This window comes from Peromyscus eremicus, chromosome 8b, assembly GCF_949786415.1.
Source record: "Peromyscus eremicus chromosome 8b, PerEre_H2_v1, whole genome shotgun sequence".
Classification (NCBI taxonomy): domain Eukaryota; kingdom Metazoa; phylum Chordata; class Mammalia; order Rodentia; family Cricetidae; genus Peromyscus; species Peromyscus eremicus.
The window spans coordinates 54355010-54374677 of NC_081424.1; the positions used below are offsets into that span (position 1 = coordinate 54355010).

General features: G+C 45.9%; 1 long non-coding RNA gene across 1 annotated transcript in view; it reads left to right on the plus strand.

Moving 5' to 3' along the window:
* Positions 1-19668, plus strand: part of LOC131918635 (uncharacterized) — a 37670-nt gene that overhangs the window by 14971 nt on the left and 3031 nt on the right. Inside the window, exon 2 of the long non-coding RNA XR_009381034.1 lies at positions 16195-16315. This is a non-coding gene — a long non-coding RNA (uncharacterized LOC131918635). The remainder of the gene's footprint in view (positions 1-16194; positions 16316-19668) is intronic.

Genomic DNA, 19668 nt, shown 5'->3' on the forward strand with positions numbered 1-19668 from the left:
GTTTCTCAAGGATTGGGGTGTGCCCCATCTGTAACCTTAACTACAAATGGTTCTATACTGCCTGTTCCAGGAATGGCAACCATTTCTTTGTTTCAAAAGTTGTTTTTAATCATCTTGCAACCCTACCTTTGTTTCAGAAGGTTAGATGACCCCTACGACTACCTTGTTGTGACTACCTTGTTATGCTCAGCTTGCAATCCTGTCTTTGTTTCAGGAGGTCCTTAGGATTAACTTGTTATGATGTTCTGCTCTTGCAACCCCACCTATTTTGCCCACCAAATTCCCTATTTGGAAATCCTCTACCCCTGAGCTGTAGAAACCTTGTCTTCCTCACATGCAATGCTGACCTCTCAAACTCTACCTTAGCAAGAGGCAGCCCATGTACACTAATCAAAACAAAACAAAACAAAAAAAAAACTTGCTTTAATTAATGACTTACTTTAATTAATTTGGCCATGATGATTTGGGTCAGTGGTCTTTCTCCTCCCATCTTTAGGATTAACACTCCCCTTCATCCAATCATGGGAAAGCATACATTCTGATATACTTCCTGCCATTGTACCTCCTCTCTACATGAGGTCAAGCATATCCTGTCCAGTTAGGACAATCAATCTTGTTTACAGAAGTAAAAACACATGACTTGTTATCTTACATGAACAACAGCCCCAGGATTCCAGGAGGTTATCTGTCCTTAGGCAAGTGGGGCTTACAAGTTTTCAAGGCAGAAATTAATGAAATGGAAACTAATTTTATCTGTCTGTCTGTCTGTCTGTCTATCTATCTATCTATCTAGCTACCTACCTACCTACCTACCTACCTACCTATCAATTCATTTATAGATCTCTTAAGCATGGTAATTTAAACTTAAAACATAACTTTAGCCATCACAGTTCTTGCTTGGATTTAATGTCAGAGTGATGCTGGATTTGTAGAATGCATTTGGTAGTGTTCCTCCCCTCTGTTTTATGGACCAGCTCCAGGAACATTATTTTTTGTTCTTTTTTAAAGGTTTGATACAATTCACCAGTGACTCCATTTGACCTAAGCTTTTCTTTATTGAGAGACTCTTAATACTACTTCAGTCTTGTTTATTATGGATCTGCTTAAACTGTTTGTAATTTTGGGTTTAATTTTAGTAGGTCATATGTTTCTAGGTGTTTATCAATTTCTTTAGAGTTTTTAGTAGTTTTGGAACTTAACTTTTCAAAGTAGTCTCAATAATCCTCTGGATTTCATTGGAATGAATGAATTATAACATCCCCTTTTCATTGCTAATTTCGTTAATTCTGACCTACTTTCTCTTTTGGTTTGATTGGCAAGGGATTTGCCAATCTCTGCTTTTTTTTTTTTTTTTTTTTTTTTTTTGCCCCAAAGAACCACCTTTTTTATATTCTATGTATTGTTTTATTAGTTTCCATTTCATTAATTTCTGCCTTGATCTTTTAAAATTTCTTGCTACCTAACATCTTCCAATTTGGCTTGTTCCTGTTTTTGTTTTGTTTCTTTCCTGAGATTTTGAGTTACGTCATTAGGTTATTTTAGATCTCTCTGATATACTAATGTAAGTTCTCATAATTACAAATTTTCCTCTTAGAATTCCTTAGCCATATCTCACACGTTCTGGTTTTAGTGCTTTGATTTTGATATGATTCTAGAAAAATTTAAATATCCTGTCTGTTTCTTTCAATGACTCAGTGATTCTTCCATTTCTTCATGGAGTTTTAGTTTGGATGCTCCATCTAAAGGTGAAAGTGAGGTCCTGAAGTCTTCACTATTATTGTGTCAGGACCTAGATGACCTTCTGTGACCACTAGTGTTTGTTTTTGATATGAGAGGAAAAACAGATTGCCTAACAAACATTGAAAAAAGTTATAAACCAAATTAGGTAAATGTATGAGAGGGAATAAGAAATAGGAGTTAAAAAAAAAAAACTACGATAAAGTAAAATTATCACTGAAAGTATAGTTAAAATATAGAAAGAAAGTTAAGGGGCAAAAGGAAAAAAAAAGATGAAATATTGGGAAGGATTCTTTCTGAACCTTTGAAAACAGGATTTTCACCTGTAAGTGGGCAGGAGGGACATTCGAACTTGTGGACCCTTGTTCCTGTGAGTTTTCACTGGTATAGGGCCTGTAGTAGACAAGTGTCTGGTGCCTGCCAGAGCTGTCTTCACTTTAGTAGCTTCCCTTCTTTGCATAACAGAGGTCACTGATAACCACACCTCAGTTTGCAAATCTGTGGGCTGGGCAGGCTCTTCCACTCTCCGAGACTCCCTAGTTTTAACCTCTTGAGATAGCTAATGTTCCAGGATTGGGGGTGTCTCCCAAGTGCATTGGGAGTGTTGCAAACAACCACAGCACTGAGGTCTGTACGGGTGACTGTTTTTGTACTGTCAAATCCTTCTAGATAGAGTTGATCAGCCTGCTAGAGTGATATGGCTGTGAATGGCCAGTGGTCTTTGGGGCTTCAGAGGTCTCAGGCTATGCAGCAGTGAACCTCATGGTAAATAGAGGACATAGACATTCACTGACCTCAACCTTAGAGCAGTCAGATTGCATAGGTATTCTCAACTGTTGAGGTTTGATCCCAGATAGAGGGAAGCCATCTTCCTTTATCTACTTCAGTGCCTAGGTGAAGTCTCCTGCTGCACATGCTGTTCTGTTTGTCAGCATCAGGCCCTCCTGATCTGTTTATCTAATTATTCTATATCAATAAAAAATTGGGAGTCAGATATTATGATCAGAGAAGTGGGGGAAAAGTGACCAACGACCTCCTATTCTGTTCCTCCATCTAAAAGGACAGAGATTCTCTCTAAGTCCCTCCCTACTACTTCCTATTTCTCTGTCAGTCTTCAGCCCTCCAAAACCTTTATTTGATTAGATAGTAGTTAGCTCCACCCTCTGATTCAAAACAAACTTTATTGGCAGTCTTGAGAGCGTCAAAATGCAATCAAAATATCACACAACACCCCACTACTCTCCACAGCTTCCTCCTAAAGCTGTCTCTCATCCCGGAACAGTGTCAATACTTGGGATTGGCTTAGTCCCAAGCCTCCAGGATAGCTCAGTTTTGAGCAATAGGTTCTCTCTCAGGAACCTGTGGGCCTGGTGAAATGGCTCAGCATTTAAGATCTCTTACTGCTTTTGCAGAGGACTCAGATTCAGTTCTCAGCACCTACATAGTGGCTCACAACTGCCTGTAACTCCAGTTCCAGGGCATCGAACACCTTGTCTGGCCTCCACAGGCTCCTGCCCACATGTGATGTACACAAACTCGTGAAGACAGACACACATGCGCATTACATAAATATTTAGACAAAAAGAGGAAGTGCCTGGTCTCAGCCCTCCACTGCTGACCATCTCACTTGAAGCCATTGTCTTGTCAAAAACCACAGCTGGATTGGAGGCTTGTAGGTGGGACTTCAGGTTTCTTTTCACCAGGCCTGCCTGGCTTACCTTTTGGGTGAGGCTTCCCCTTGGTCTCCCTCTCCGGGTGCTTCAGGATCGGATTCCTTCTGGCTTTCTTCTGTTGATGCCCTGGCCTGTCTCTGCATGTTGTTCCAGCTGTCTGCTGACTCTGAATTTCTGAGGCTTTTTCTCTTTCTTTGGGATGGAGCCTATTTTTACTTATCGGGATGCTTTTGTTTTATTGGATCACACAGAGGTGGCTTGCAGTCTGCTATCGTACCCCAGAAGTCTCAGTTCCTGTCTATTCTCTCAAAAGTGTGTCTTAAGCATCTACTCAAGCTTCTGAGAGGAGGTTCCTTGTAAATTTTTCTGCTCTGACAGATGTTTTTTAACTTACGCCTGCCTCTGAGCCTTAGGCAAACCCTTGTCTTGCCTGTCCCAATGGCTTGCATCTTCCCATGACCTTGTCCCCAGGCATCTCAGGGAAACCTCTTGGAGTCTCCTAAGCCACATCCAATTTTCTCTTTGGCATAAGGCACAAGGCACTGCTCACATCTGCGATCCTAGCATTTTTAAGGCTGAAGGAGGAGAACTGTCATGAGTTCAAGGCCAGTCTGAGCTATATTATGGAATTCTAGGCCAGCCAGGACTACTGAAGAGACCCATCTCAAAAATAAATCTCCTTGGTAGCATTTGGTCATAGCAATGTTGGGTACCAAGCTGAGTACAGAATGGGAGTCAATCAATGTTGATGTGACTTAAAATTATAACAACTCTGGGCCATCTCAAGCAGAGACAGGTGTAGCTGGAAATATCTATACTTTGCCATGTGGCTCGTGGCTTACCGGTATCTTCACATCTTGCTTCTCCTGGCCGTGGCTTGCAGCGTCTGCCTTGCCTCTCCTTTCTCTTCCTGTCTATCTGTTTGGATTTCCTGTCTGCCTCTAAGCTGCCTTGCCATAGGTCAAATGGCTTTATTTGTTAACCAATCAGAACAACATATATTCACAGCATACAGAAAGACATCCACAGCAGACGGGGAAGCAGGAGCAGTAACTAGGGTGGGACATGAATTAAGTCAAGGCTGCAGGGGTTCCTAGAGTGACAAAGTCAGCGGAAGCTAGTGTGGAGTCATTTTATTGCATCACATGGGTCTTTGCCCATGCTGTCATCACTCCACCTTGAAGCAGTCACAGGAGAGACTTCCCTTAGACTCTCGGCCTCTGCAGGGCCTCCTCATCCCTCTCTAAGAGCTTCCAAATGCAGTATGAGGAGTATGCAGAGGCAGTTCCCCGGCAGCCTGGGTGTCACCGTCGCTTTGCCCAGCTGCGCACAGTGCTGCAGAGCCCACATCCTCTGCTGGTGTGGGTACCAGAGCTTAAACTATTCCGCCTACCTGGACAAATATGAAAGCTGAAACCATGTAAATCACCCAAGACCAGGGCAGGGTGACCCAAGATCAGAACCAAACAGGATGTGTTGAGAGCTGGTGGGTACTGCGTGCACTTCCTGCTGTAGCATGCGGTTTAAGTGCCATAAAACACAAAATACCACCCTTTTTATTGAAAAAGCAATGCATGTTTAGAAATTTAAAAATTAGAAAACAAACAAAAAATCATCCATATCCCATGGTATTCTAATGTACATCTTCTATATATCTACTCCCATCCTCCCTCCCTCCCTCCCTCCCTCCCTCCCTCCCTCCCTCCTTCCCTTTCTTCTTTTCGTTCCTCCCTCCCTTGCTAAGCACTGTCATCCTCTCTGCTATTCTCACTGCCCAGGATAATTTAAGATGGAATTTACCCATATGAGTAGGGTAAACAGAGACCAAGGTAAACCCAGGGATGGACACTGCTGATGGCCTTGGGGAAGTCTTCACTGGACTTGTGAGGGCAGAGGAGTTGGCATGGCCCTGGGCTAAGCTGAAGGAGGAGTGTGGAAGAAGACGGGGCCTCCCTGGAGTTCACTGTGTATGGACCACTTTCCCATCCCTCCAGACAGCCCCTAGTAACTGTCTGTTTCAGTGTTCAGTGTGGTGGTGGGAGGCTTGTGTAGAAGTGAGATGTTTTCACCATTTTATTGAGACTCAGCAGTCACACGATGAAGTACAGAAACAACACTGTTCTTAATAGTGATTTATGTTTGTGCATACACTAATTGCATTGTGGTCTTAGTGGAGTTGGGGTGCTATCACAGAACACCATAGCTGAGCTACCTCTCTAGCTCCAAACCCAATTTCTTTATGAATGAGTCAAGCCTGAGGAGATAGGACAGCCAGTCTCAAATGTTCTTCTCCAAGGATAGGGTTTAGGGTTACTTATGAGCTTAACGTGTGGGGCAAGGTGATTGGAGGTAAGGAAAAGTGAAGTGATGGGTGGTCTTCACATGCATAGTGAAACTCCACAGCTCATCACAGGACACATGGTCAGAAAATGGTGGCACTAGCATGATTAGTGGGTGGAATTTTTTTAATTAATGTTTTTTCATACAACACATTTTGATTATTTTTTTCCTCCTCCCCCGACTCCTCCCAGATACCCTCCCCACCTCCTTACCCACCCAACTTGGAAGGTGGAATTTTTGGCCCTTTGACATGAAAGCTACACGTGGCCCACTGCACAGACCTGGGTCGGGGGTTGGCAGAGAGGCAATCCAGGAGACATTATGATCAGGAGTGGCGTGTCAGAGGATTTACATATGGCAACACTTACTATGGTCTGATAGTATCTTGCTTAACTATGTGACTTCTAAAGGTGGTAAATTTTAAAGTCAACCAAAAGTGAATTGAAGCAGAGCATAGCTAAAGGTGATAGGAGTGGTTTAAATCTAAGTAATTTATGCACCGTAACTCAGCGGGAAGTAAGAAGCAGATGGACTGCTGGTCGTTGGGAAGGTGGATGAGCTGTCTGTTGATAGGAAGAGTGACAGGCGGCGGTGGAAGGACTGAGCCAGAGCTAGGCTGGCAAACACAGATTGGGACACTTAACTGCCACATCCGACACTCCACTCAGCTTGATGAAGCCAGAAAGATCATTGTCCTCATTCTCTAATGGCAGTTAGGGTGACTTCTTCAAAAAGGAGTAAGTGCAGAAGATTGAAATGGAACAACCAGTTCAGAGATGGCCTTGGTTCATGTCCTCAGCCATAGACTGAAAATGCCCTTGACCATTTCTGGCTGAAGGCCAGAAGTATCATGTTAGGGGACTCTGGCCTTAAGCTAGGATAATGATGAGAATAGGAAGGAGAAACTAGTCAGGCAGGGCAGCGACTCCTCACCTCAAAGCAGTAGTTCTAGGAACATTGTTGCGGGAGGCAGGAACACCTGAAGGGAGTCTGGCTCCTGCTTTGTGTTCTCCTAAGTGAGCCCTTCTGCCCCAGTGGTTCTCATCCAGTGTGTCACGGCTCCCTTGGGGGTCATGTACCAGATATTTACATCATGATCATAGCAGTAGCAAAATTACAGTTATGACGTAGCAACAAAATAATATGGTCAGGGGTCACCACCACATGAGGAACTGTATCAAAGGGATGCAGCGGAGAGGGTGGGGAGAAGTCATTTGAACCCTTCGTGCCTTTGAGGGGCTTGGCTAGGTGGTTGGGGTGCCTGAGGTGCCTGGGGCTGCCAACACGTCCTCCATGGCTGGTGCATCTGAGCCTGGGCTGAGCCCCTGAGAGGATCCCTCTTGGTGTGCCCTCCGATCTCAGTCATTCACTGTGTGAACAGATCCTGCTGGGATTCTATTTTCCTTGATCCTTGACCAGCAAATACTTGTAATCTCACAGATGAAAAGGAAATTCCATGATTAGACTCCAATGTGGACGAGCTTGGTTAAACATAGTTCTACAGCGGAATTTGATGTATTTAATGCAATCCTAGAAAACTTCCGTTGCTCGAACAGGAATCTTAAATATTGAAATATTGCCTTCTCTCCTAGCAGTTCTTTCTGCTGTCTGGGATAATGAGATGCGGTCAGGAGACCTAGGCCTGAGCGAAAGCTCTCGAGTTAAATAAACTATACTGGGAAACTGGCCCCTTGCTAAGTTCCCTGTGGAAGTGACACCTGCCTCCGCTGCAAACGTTTTCTCCTCCGAGTGGTTTCAATTCCAGGCCAAACCCGTTCTGCAGCGTGCTTTTGTCCCTTCCTGGGACTGAGCGGCAGCAGCTTGCCAGGACTTTAAACCCCACTGGATTCTTTCATTACTCAAGCGCTTCTTTTCAAAGCCTTTCAGTAGACCATAGAATTAACATCTAAAAAGACATAGCAGCCAGAACCCTGGAGACCTGGCCAGTGTGCCACCTTAGCACCTCCTGACCTTCCTGAGGTCGGTTTGCAAGAGGAAGGGGCTTTGCAGGTGGGAAAATGGTGCCCCTGAGAGACAGGGAGCAACCAGGCCAGGTAGTAGTGACCTGGGCCAGCGCCTGAAACTCTCCCTCCCTGTTTTCTTTTCTTTCCTCCTCCTCCTTCCATGTTCTCTCCTTTGCTGAGTAGTTCTCACAGACGGGGGATTAAAGACCTCCCCTCCTTTGCATTTCATACTTTCTCTAGCTCAATTTAGTGCTGGCGTCTTCCTCCCAATGCTGAAGGAGAAAAAAGCCCAGAACAGGGAAGTCAGTTTTATTGTTTTCATTCTTAAATGTTCAGTCACTTTAGTTCAGTGTAAACTGTATTTGAATGTACAGTTGCTATTCATTTTCATTTTGTGAAATACCAGACAGCGGTTTTCTTTAATGGAGCAAGGATAATTTGGGGGTCATATTCAATGAGTCTGATTAACCAGGCTTCAGTTTGCCACTCAAGTTGAGGCTTTCTTCTTTCATTCTATCTTTCCAGCCCTGTGAACTTCCTGGAGGAGATGATTGTGCTAAGGCTAGGGTAAGAGGTGGGGTGGAGGAGCTGAGGGTGTTCTCTAGTAATCTGTCATTATCTTGAATTTAGTTCCTGGCCTTTCTTATACTTCAAGATTATCTCAGGGAAATCTGACCACTGTTCTATTGGTAAAAACGAAGGAGGGAGGAAAGAAAAGGATTGTTCCTTCGTTTCTTCTCTTCCAGACCTGTTTGGGTACGAAGGTCTCATCATGCTGCTCCTAAAGTTGTAGTTTTAGAAGTTAGGAGCCTGAGAGAGAGGAGAGCCTCCCTCTTGCTGGGCCCTACAAGGGAGACAGTAGTTGATCTTTGTATGCATAGGTTTCGTCAGAATAGCACGCTGACGGGATGGAGGTCAAAGATCTGGGGGACTGGAGCGTGACCGAAAGCTATCTCCCTGCGGTTTCTCTCCTCACAGTGTGTTATATATACATCATGTTGTCGGCAGCATTGGGAAGCCTCGGGGGCAATGCAGAGTGTCATGACTGCAGTTCGTAGGGGCCCAGGAAACCCAAAGTGATGGTCACAGGACATGCTTTGTCTCTGTAGAGAGTTGCTGCACATGGCTGGCCAGATTATACTTGCAAATGTGCTCCAGCATGTTGGCAGCAGTAAGGGGACATCAAGAGCACCAACAGTGTGGCCTTTGTTCTAATGGTACTGCAGGGAGGGGCCTTGGAGAAGAGGCAGATTTGGGAAGCATGGTTCATGCCAGGCAATGTCTGCCATATCTTGTGGGAAGGGGACTCCCAGTCTGGGCTCCGGGTGGCTTTCCTCTTTCTATTTGGCCCTACAGTAAAATTCCACATCAAAGCGTTTGTTTCGCTTGGCTCCTGTTGTGCAGCCTGGCTTCCTGGTGGAGGTGTCCCTCCTCCTCTTTCTCCGTTGACCTACATTTCTCATCGTCACACAGTTTAATGTGGGCCACCGGGCTGTGGCGAGACGTCACCTTTGCTGTCATCTTCCCAGCCCCTCTGAGGCTCAGTCTCTGTCCCAGAGACAGCTCAGCACTGCTTCTCTTGGACTGATCCTTGGGTACTACAGTCACTTGGGTTTTTCCTGTTCTCCCTCTGGCTTCTGATTCTCTTTCTCTGTTATTCTTTCCTTGTGTTCTAGCATTCACAGAGATAGGTTCAAATCCTGGTCGGGTCAGGGAGGCCTGGAGTGAGGGAAATGCTCGAACCCCAGAACCTGCTCCACTGGGGGAAGATTAGACAGATCAATATTTACAAAGTGATTCACATGGAGCATTTCACAGAGAACACGCTTGATGCACGCTGGCTTGTGTCACTATCAGTCACTTCTCATTCTACTGGCTGCCCATCTAGTCCCTCCTGTGTTCTGAGCCCCCACAGCCCCAGAGAGCTGTAAGTGCTGCAGAGCGGGTGAGGGGGAATCTTGCTTGTGTTAACTGAGTGTAGAGTCCAGGATGATTACCAAGAGGAATGATGCTGCTTTCTGCTCTATCCGTTCTCTCTGGGGAAAGTTGTTGGCTCTGTGTGCATCTGGTGACCTGGGAGCCTGCTTCTGTTTGGTCTTCTCTGAAAGATATATGGTGGGAGGTCCCTCTCCAGTGTCTTCCAGGGCTGTGCCATCTGACACAGGGAATGGGATGTGCTTTAGGAAGTTACCCACCAGCCTTTTCATTTTAGGCATTCTGGTAGATTTTTTTTTTTTTTTTTTTTTTTTTTATTGTGGTCAAATCACAAAGCTATGTAGCCTGGTATTTCTGGTATTGGACTCTGGAGCTGCCATGCTTCCAGCCAGCTGAGCTGTGTGAGTTCCCCACCTTAGAGAATCAATGGGCTGAAGCACTGTGGGCTGGCCTTCAGGGAAACCCCCTGCTTCCTATTGTTGGCATGAGCCAACAGAGGAAACATCTCCCTGCTCATTCAGCACAGCCTTTTGTGTACCTGCCCTGCTGCTCTGGGATCTGCCCTGACTTTCAGGGTGCCCCCCTCCCCCTCCCCATCCCTTCCCTTATTACCCTCTCCCCTTCCCATCTCAGCCAGAAGAACCATGAGAGAAAGATTGAGTTTGCTGCTGTGGTCCTTCAGAGGGAGGTGTGTGACAGAGATGTGGCCAAACACTAGCCAGGATCCTCCAACTAGGTACCCCATCTTTGGACATCTCTCCAAGAGCCTAGTTTTAGCAAGAATCTTGTTAGGTCAGTTTAGCCAGAATCAGCTGCCACTCGATAATCAATCATTCTGAGTAAATGCTAGCAGCTAGAGTTCTGCTGGATCAGTGCAGCCAGGATGGATGATGGACCTAGGCATAGTTCTCCACTGTCCCTTGTAGTTGGACTTGAGACCAGTGTCCTCCCCAACGTTGCAGAAGTCCTAAAGCAAACTCCAAAGTCCTGAGGACTCTGAAGATCATTCATTGTTTTTTTGTACATGGACAGACCAGTTGCAGCCTGTCAGGCAAGGTGGTGATTGCCAGTGTGCATCATCTGGCATCCTGAGCACATGTGTGGGTGATGAGGGACAGTACTGGGACACTTGGATTTACCATAAGGGAAAGGATAGTCATTCCTTTTCACAATCTCAGAAGGCAGTCAAACCCGTAAGGCTTACATCAGGGACTGCCAAGTTCACCTCTATAGGAACTGGTTGGTAATGGAGATTCCTGAAGTGTCTCTGGTGTCCAGTAGGCAGCAACGAGGACTTGGGAACACATGTTCTGTAGAGCAACATTAGCCAGCTCCACTTACTCATGGGCCTTTGGGAATGTGGACCTGGGATGACTGGAATATTGGATTAAAAAAAAATTACTGTTATTTTATTATTTTATTTTAGTGTGTGTGTGTGTGTGTGTGTGTGTGTGTGTGTGTGTGTGTGAATATGTGCTGTGTGCTGCACTGTCTCAGATAGTGTTAACTTTCAAACTTTCAAACCCGGGACAAATGGCTGAGCTGCCTATTTCATATATCAAAGTGGACCTGGCCTTCAGGTTCTCCCAGCATAACTCAGTCCCTACCTGTTACAGAGTATGGCTAACATACCCAGCCTTCTACCCTGAACTTTCCAGCCCAGTGACTGGGCTGCCCTTTCCCCAGAGGCTCTTCCCTATATAGTCCAGCCATTTTGGTTACTAGCCCCTTTTGTACCTTTGGCCTCCTGGCTGCTGCACCTGGTTCCCTCTCTCTCTTCTCCCCCCATGGCCCAGCTCAGCCTGGTCATGTCCACTCTGGACTCTCCCAGATGTCTCTGCCTCTACCCATACTTTCCCTTTTCTCTACAATAAACTTTCTTTTCCACCTTACCTAGGACAGTCATGTCCTTTCCTTTTCTGTTTTACATTCAGACCCATCAGCTGTGGGTCCCACAGAGTCACCAGGCCTATCTAATATCTGAAACCCTAGACTGCCTGGCTCTGACCTTGGCAGTGGCCCAGTCAGGAAAAGATGGTACGAGTCACCTTTACAAGGGCCACTCAGACCCGAGCGGTGGTGGTGCACGCCTTTAATCCCAGCACTTGGGAGGCAGAGGCAGGTGGATCTCTGTTTGAGGCCAGCCTGGTCTACAAAGCGAGTTCTAGGGACAGATTCCAAAGCTACACAGAGAAACCCTGTCTCGGAAGAACAAACCAACAAAACCAAGGGCCACTTAGGTTATAAGTAGGTGCTGTAGGCCCTTCCTCAAGGTCTCTGAATTACACAGGCCCAGGAGTACCTGCCTTGAGTCCAGAAGGGTATATCTAGAGAAAACCCCTGTGCTGGGCAGTTTCAGTTAATTTGATAGGAGCTAGAGTCACCTGGGAAGAGGGACCCTCATTTGAGGACCTGCCTCCATCACATTGACCTGTCGGTGTGTCTATGGGCATTTTCTTGATTAATAATTGATGTGAGAAGTTCCAGACTACCGTGGGTGGTGCTACTCCTTGAGTAGGTGGTCTTGGGTTCTATAAGAAAGCAGCCTAAAGAAGCTGTGGGGAGCAAGCCAGTCAACAGTGTTCCTCCATGATTGTTTAAGTTCCTGCCTCCAGCTTCTTGCTTTGAGCTCCTGGCCTACTTCCTGGTTGACGACCATGACCTGTAAGCTAAAATAGACCCTTCCCTCCTCATGTTGATTTTGGTCTTGATGTTTTTTTACAGCGACAAAAGGCTCACTAATCCATACCTAAAACACAGCTTGGACTAAATCATATTTAATAAATATAGAAAGGGAGAAGGAGAGTAGAAGGGTGGGGGGGGAGTGTAACGAAAGGTTTTCCTGTCTTGCCCAGCCCCACTGACCCTGCAGCCACTTATAAAATAATCACTCAGAAGCTTATATTAATTAAAGCTGCTCGGCCATTAGCTCAGGCCTACCACTGACTAGCTAATACATTTAAACTCAGCCCATTTCTGTTCATCTATATGTTGCCACGTGTTCCGTGGTTTTACCTGTGTGCCATTACATGCTGCTCCCTGGATGGCTGACTGGTGTCTCCTCCTCATTTCTGTTTTTCCTTCCCAGAATTCTCCTTGTCTGCTTATTCTGCCCATACTTCCTGACTGGATACTGGCCAATCAGCATTTTATTTATCAGCGAATCAGAGCAACACATTCACAGCATACAGAACATCCCACAGCAGGAGAGAGAGGCAGAAAATGTCCTGGGCATCTCTATTTGTCAGTACATGTGTGGGCTTAGTATCTCCAGGTGGGACGTGGTCTGCAAGCCTGAGGATTCTGAAGACAGAGTCAAAGTCACCATGCAAAGATTGCTTTGCTCCTTGGCCACTGGTGTGCATTCTAGGCTTGTGGACACCATGTGGCTTTCTCCCACTGAGGCAGAATTTAGGAAACCGTACAGTCAGGTTTCTTTGTACAAATACTTTGCCAGCTTCTGCTGTCCAACCTACTGGGGTTTTATTGTTCTCATTTAGTTCAACACGTCCTCTTCCCTTGACTCCAGGTCCTTAAAATAGAATTTAGTGATGTTTTCATAGCAGCCTTTTCATTGCCCGAATTTAGAACTTGGAAGCAGAGGACATTTATTATGAGGGTTTTTATTTTGTTTTGTGTGTATTAGTGTTTGCTTGCATGTATGCATATGTTCCATGTGTATGCAGTTCCTGCAGAGTCTAGAAAGGGGCTTCAGAATCCTCCTGAAACTGGAATTACAGGTGGTTTATGAGTTGCCGTGTGGGCAGTGGGAACCAAACCCAGGTCCTCTGCAAGAGCAGTCTTAATCACCGAGCCATCACTCCAGCCTCTATTATGAGCTTTTTATTCTGAACCTCCTCTGCACTGTTAGAACCTTCTAGGATGGAAACAAATCCACTGTGACCTGTGTCAGGAGCATATGCTAAGCACACAATTCTCAATAAGGGCTGTTTATATAGAAAATAAAGGAGGTCCAGAACACCGCATTCTGTTCGAGGAATGGAGGCACATTTCTCCTGAGGAGCCTCATTTCCAGAGGACTGAGTGAATGGGCTTTGAATGATAACAGCTGTTTACATTCAAGGCCTTGGAAAGGTTTCTTGGAAGTGAGTTTGAGGGCAGTTCCTCTTAGTGGTCAGTGCTGTTCTTCTCTCATGGAGTGGTTCAATCAAGGCTGAGAACACCCTGCTTTTCATGAATTTTGGGCATCAAAGGTAATTGACTGATGCCTTTTAGTGATCTGTGACATCAGGATATTAATATTGTGTTACACTGTGCGTCCTCTGCCCCTTCCACTTAGCCTTCCTTTCTTACACTCTCATAGTCTTGATTTTTCAACTTCATTATAGCTCACTGACATCAGATATTGTTAGCCAGTCTGATGGAAAATTCCACAGGAGGAGAGGTTTTTCTGATATGAGATGGTTAGTTATTAGCTAAGGCTGGTGCATGCCCTCCGAGCTCCTCTCCAGAGGTGTTAGTGTCAGATCCTGTTAGGACCTGATGCAGAGGCCATGAAGGGGTGCTGCTTACTGGCTTGCTTCCCCCGGCTTGCTCAGCCTGCTTTCTTATAGAACCATAGGACCACCAGCCCAGGAATGGTACCACCCACCCACCATGGGCAGGGTTCTTCCCTATTTATCACTAATTGAGAAAAAGCCTTACAGCTGAATCTCATGGAAGCATTTCTTCAACTGAGGCTCTTTTCTGTCTGATGACTCTAGCTGTTATACAAAGGGAACTAGTGATGTACTTGGGGACTTTTAGGTAGACCCAGTGCAGGGTTACCCCACCTGCTACACCTTATGCCCCCATTCAGCAGGAAGAAGCTAGCTCAGTCATTGCCCCAATTCCATAATGGCAGTTACCTCTTCAGAATGGGGAATGATGAGAATAGAGGTAGAAACAGATAAGGCAGTCTAGGGTAAAAAGACAGCAAAGAAAATTAACTAGTTTATTTCTCAGCTAAAAGTCAGAGATATCCTTGGGCCTCTTGGCAGCCTTGTCCTTGCCAGAGGCTAGAAATACCAAAAGTGTTTGAGGGTTCTGATTCTTAATCTGATCCCTAAATGATTTTGGGGTTACCTCTTTAGGGGGGTCATGTTAGAGTAGCAATAAGGGCCTGTTCAAAGAATAGAATCTCTGTCCAAATGGAGACCTAACATTCCAGTTGGATGGGGCCAATGACTTGGCTGAGGACCACACCTCAGGAAGGCAGGACCACCCCAGAAAGGCAGGTTCACCTTAAGGCATGCTAGAGAGATAGGTGGAGTAATTCTTCTTTTAATGAGATACTGGACCTGCCCTCCCAGGAACTCCCATCCTCCAGTACAACCTACAGGCCAAGCAGTCTTGAGGTTGGGGTAGGTCCTAACTCAGAAAGGCACAGCTTTCATTTTCATGCACTTGGAGGCTGCTTGCTCTTTCTCTCCAGCCTTCCTCTTCACTGCTCAGCTGCTTCTCCATCGTGTGTCTGTCCTCCACAGCAGCTTACACAGCACGGCCTCCACTCCCTCCCTCTCCTCCATGCTCCTCTAACTGGTGCTGCTGTGGAGACTTTCAAACTCTAATAAAATTGTCCTAGAGCTTCTAGAACTACAGTAAGTAAGACCAACAGCCCTTCATGAAGCTGTTACCACGGTGGAGCATGGTGTTTGGAGCAACTGGAGTAAGGCATCTCTCGTTTCTCTGAGGTGAGAGCTGTGTCTCGGGTGTTTGTGCCAATAGCCATGTGTTAGCTTTTGCTAAGATGCTTCACCACAGTTAAGGGCCGATGAGATGGCTCAGAGGATGGCTCAGACACTTGCCACCAAGCCTGTGACCTGAGTTCAATCCCTGGGACCTACGTGGTAGAGGAAAAGAACTGACTCAAGTCCATTTTCCTCTGACCTGTGTACACACACAAAACTGGACCAGGAACAATGACTGTGGTGGCAGAGCCCTCTTGACAGGGCCTGGGTGACAGCTCCTACTGTCTGGCTACCTTTCTGTGTAGACAGTGGCACAGTCCTTGATGTGGTGTTCACACAAAGGCCCGTTTTCAAACAGATAGCAATTCTGCACTACAAAAGATGCAGGGCCGGTCAGACACCAATCTCTCTTTACATCCATGAAGTGGTTTTGCTGCTCGCTACACCCTGGGTGTTTATTGTGGGCCCAGCACTGTGCTAGACCTTGGTGTCCTGGCTAGTTTTATGTCAGTTTGACACAAGCTAAAGCTATCTGAAAGGAGGGAGCCTCAATTGAGAAAATGCCTCCCTGAGATCTAGCTATAGAACATTTTCTTAATTATTCCATGGCCTCTGCATCAGGTCCTGCCTCCAGGTTCCTGCCTTGTTTGAGTTCCTGTCCTGACTTCCTTCCATGAGGAACAGTGATATGGAAGTATAAACAAAACAGGCCCTCTTCTCTCCACGCTACTTTGGTCATGGTGTTTCATCACAACAGTAGTAAGCCTGGCTAAGACACTTGATATTCATATATATAGGCACATGGATAATTCAGGGGTTACTCACAACAGACCATGCTCTCTGTCTCGGTACCAGGCACTTGGAAGCTGCTTTGGATAAAGAGCGCTGAGTCCCAGGATGCAAGCTTGGCCTCACTGCCTTCATTTTATGTGTGTCTCCTTTGCTCTGGGTCAGACTCCTGCTTGAATCTGCACAGGTATGCTAGTCACAAAGAAGGGTCTGTCTCCTTAACTGATGATCTCGTCCTCCTTCAAGGCACCAAGAGAAGTCATCTCTCTAAACCTGCAGTCACCCTGGAGTCCAGGAGCAGCAAGGCCTCACAGGCAGGCAGAAGGATGATTTATGGTGAAAATGGTGCACTCAGGAGCAAATCATCTTGCAGGGACCAGGTTGGTCCCTGCTGCTCCTGGCAATGGCTAATAGATCATTTTTTGGAGGCAGTTTCATGTAGGCCAGGCTGACCTTGAACTCACTCTGACTTGAGGCCTTTGACTCCTGCTCCTCCTGCTCTACCTGCCAAGTGCTGGAATTGCAGGCATGTGCCAAGACGCCGAACTGGTTAACAGTTTTTTATCTAATCACCTTCTTGAGCTGGAGCTGAGACAACCACGTGAGGTACCATGTCTCCAAGAAGGCTTAACTGTGCACACCTCTTGCTCCTACCCTAATTCTTCTATTTAATCTCATCCATGTGTACAAATACACAGGAAAATGGAAAAAGGAAATGAAAGAAAAAAAGAAGCCAAGAGTTCTAGAGGGGCCCTGCCAGGACAACCCCATTGTAGCTGTCACATAGAAGCTGCACTACAGTCCCTCCGCCAAACTCTCCCCAGGTCTTTCGTTTGTGTCCAGCAGTCTTTTATTCCTGGATCTCAATTAGCGCACACTATATTTCTGATTTGTTCTTGATCTAACTCCAGAAGCCATCCATTCACCCACCCATCCACCCACCCATCCACCCATCCACCCACCCACCCATCCACCCATCTACCCATCCACCCATCCATCCATCCATCCATCCATCCATCCATCCATCCATCCATCCATCCATCCATCCATCCACCCATCCATCCACCCATCCATCCACCCATCCATCCATCCACCCATCTATCCATTCATCCATTCATCTATCCAAGAGCATCTTCAGTTGCTCACTGAACAGCCCACTGTTTGTTGAGTCCTCCTTGGCAGTAGACACTCCCTAAGGCTACAGGACACACAGAGGAACCCAACAGCTCCAGACGGCGGTCAGCTCGTGAAGCACCACATATATTTGATGGCACATTCTTTTCTTGGATTAAAGGTAGAAAATTGAACCAGTGTCACCTTTAGAGGGAACATCCTTGCAGAGTCCACTCTTCCTGTAAGGTAGCAGAATACCAGATCAGGAAGGGAACCTTTCTTCTCCTTCCTCTTCCTCTTCCTCCTCTTCCTCCTCTTTCTCATTCTTCTACAGGGTCTCTCTGTTATGCAGCTCTGCCTGTCCTGGAACTGTAGTAGGCCAGGCTGGCCTGGAACTCACAGCTATCCACCTGCCTCTGCCTTCTGGGTGCTGGGATTAAAGGTGAGCAGCAGCACACTGGGCCTAAATGAAACTCTTGAATTTAATTTAGAAGCAAATAGGGGCGAGAACAGTCTGAAATATTTCCCACTCTCCCCTTCAGTTCCCCTCTTGTCTCTTCCTTTCCTTCCTTCTCTTCCCCCTGCTCCTCCTCCTCTTCCCCCTTCTTTCTCCCTCCATCTCCATTCCTTTTGTCTAGAGAACAGAGAACTTCTGTGGCTTTGCCCATTGGAGCCTTGCTAAGAAAGTCCATCTTAGATCAGGCCTTGAAGTAAGTGGGGAGTTTGCCAGCCTTTGCTTGAGGACCATGTGGGTGTGGCTGACTGTGACTGCTAGCATATGGGTCAGTCCCGAAACAGAAATAGTTTACGATGATTCTTTTATTATGGAAGACCACTGGAAGGGGCATCAAATTACCATTGCCCTGTGGACTGCACTATGGAGCCTGACCCTGGGCTAGTTATGTGGGCTGAGTGGTTATTGCAGGACAATCATGCAGAATTGCCAAGGGCATTTCATGTGAACTTTGTCAGCAATTTCTCGATAAGAATCTCATAAAGCAAGACCTCCCCATTGCCCCACCCCATGCACACATCCACATAGACTCGGCCTTCTCTTGGTGTGGCTTCTCTATTGGCAGAATCCACCAGGCAAGAATAGAAAAAAAGGTTTTGTTTTGTTTTGTTTTGTTTTGTTTTGTTTTGTTTTCCAAGAGGGGGTTTCTCTGTGTAAGAGTCCTGGCTGTCCTGGAACTCACTCTGTAGGCCAGGCTGGCCTTGAACTCAGAGATCTGCTTGCCTCTGCCTTCTGAGTGCTGGGATTAAAGGTGTGTGCCACCACTGGCAGGCAGAAAATATATATTTTTGTTTTTGGTTTATTTTGAGACAGGGTTTCTTTGTGTAGTTTTGGAGTCTGTCCTGGATCTCACTCTGTAGACTAGGCTGGCCTCAAACTCACAGAAATCCTCCTTGCTCTGCCTCCCGAGTGCTGGGATTAAAAGCGTGTGTCACCACCATCTGGCCAGAAAATATTTTTTAAGACTCGCATCTAGGGGCTGGAGAGATGGCTCAGCAGTTAAGAGCACTAGCTGTTCTTTTAGAGGACCCGGGTTCAATTCCCAGTACTCACCTGGCAGCTCACAACTGTCTGTAACTCTAGTTCCAGGGGATCTGATACCCTCATACAGACATATATGCAGTCAAAATACCAATGTACATAAAATAAAAATAAATAAATTATTAAAAAAGACTTGCATCTTCACTGAACATACACAGATTTTGTTTTTTTCATTATTCTCTAAATGATGGAGTGCAACTGTTGATTTACCATTTGGAAATGGTTTGGCTTTATAGTTGTCTAGAGTTGATTCAGCATATACAGCAAGATGTAAGTAGGTCGTATGAAAACACTACACCATGTTATTTAAGGATCTGAATGTGATGGATTTTAATATTTGCATAGGGTCTTGGAACCAGTTCTTCAAGGACACCAAGAGATGTTTGTGTAATCTGTATGTATGTATGTATTCATATACATCTGCATGTATGTATCTTTTATTTGAAGCAGGGCCTCTTATAGTTCATATGGTTCTCAAAGTTGCTGTGTAGTCAAAGATGACCTTGAACTCCTGATCCTCTGTCTATACCACCCAAGGACTGGGTTAGAGGCATGAATACAATGCCCAGCTCTATACCTACCTACCTACCTACCTACTTACCTACCTACCTACCTATCTGTGCTGGCTAGTCTTATGTCAACTTGACAGACAAGCTAGAGTTATCTGAAAGAAGGGAACCTCAATTGAGAAAATGCCACTGTAAGATCGGGCTGTGGGTAAGCCTGTAGAGCATTTTCTTAATTAGTGTTTGAGAGTAGAGGGTCAGCCACTGTGGGTAGTGCCATCCCTGGTGGTCCTGGGTTCTATAAGAAAGTGGGCTGAGCAAGTTATGAGAACAAGCCAGTAAGCAGCAATCCTCCATGGCCTCTGC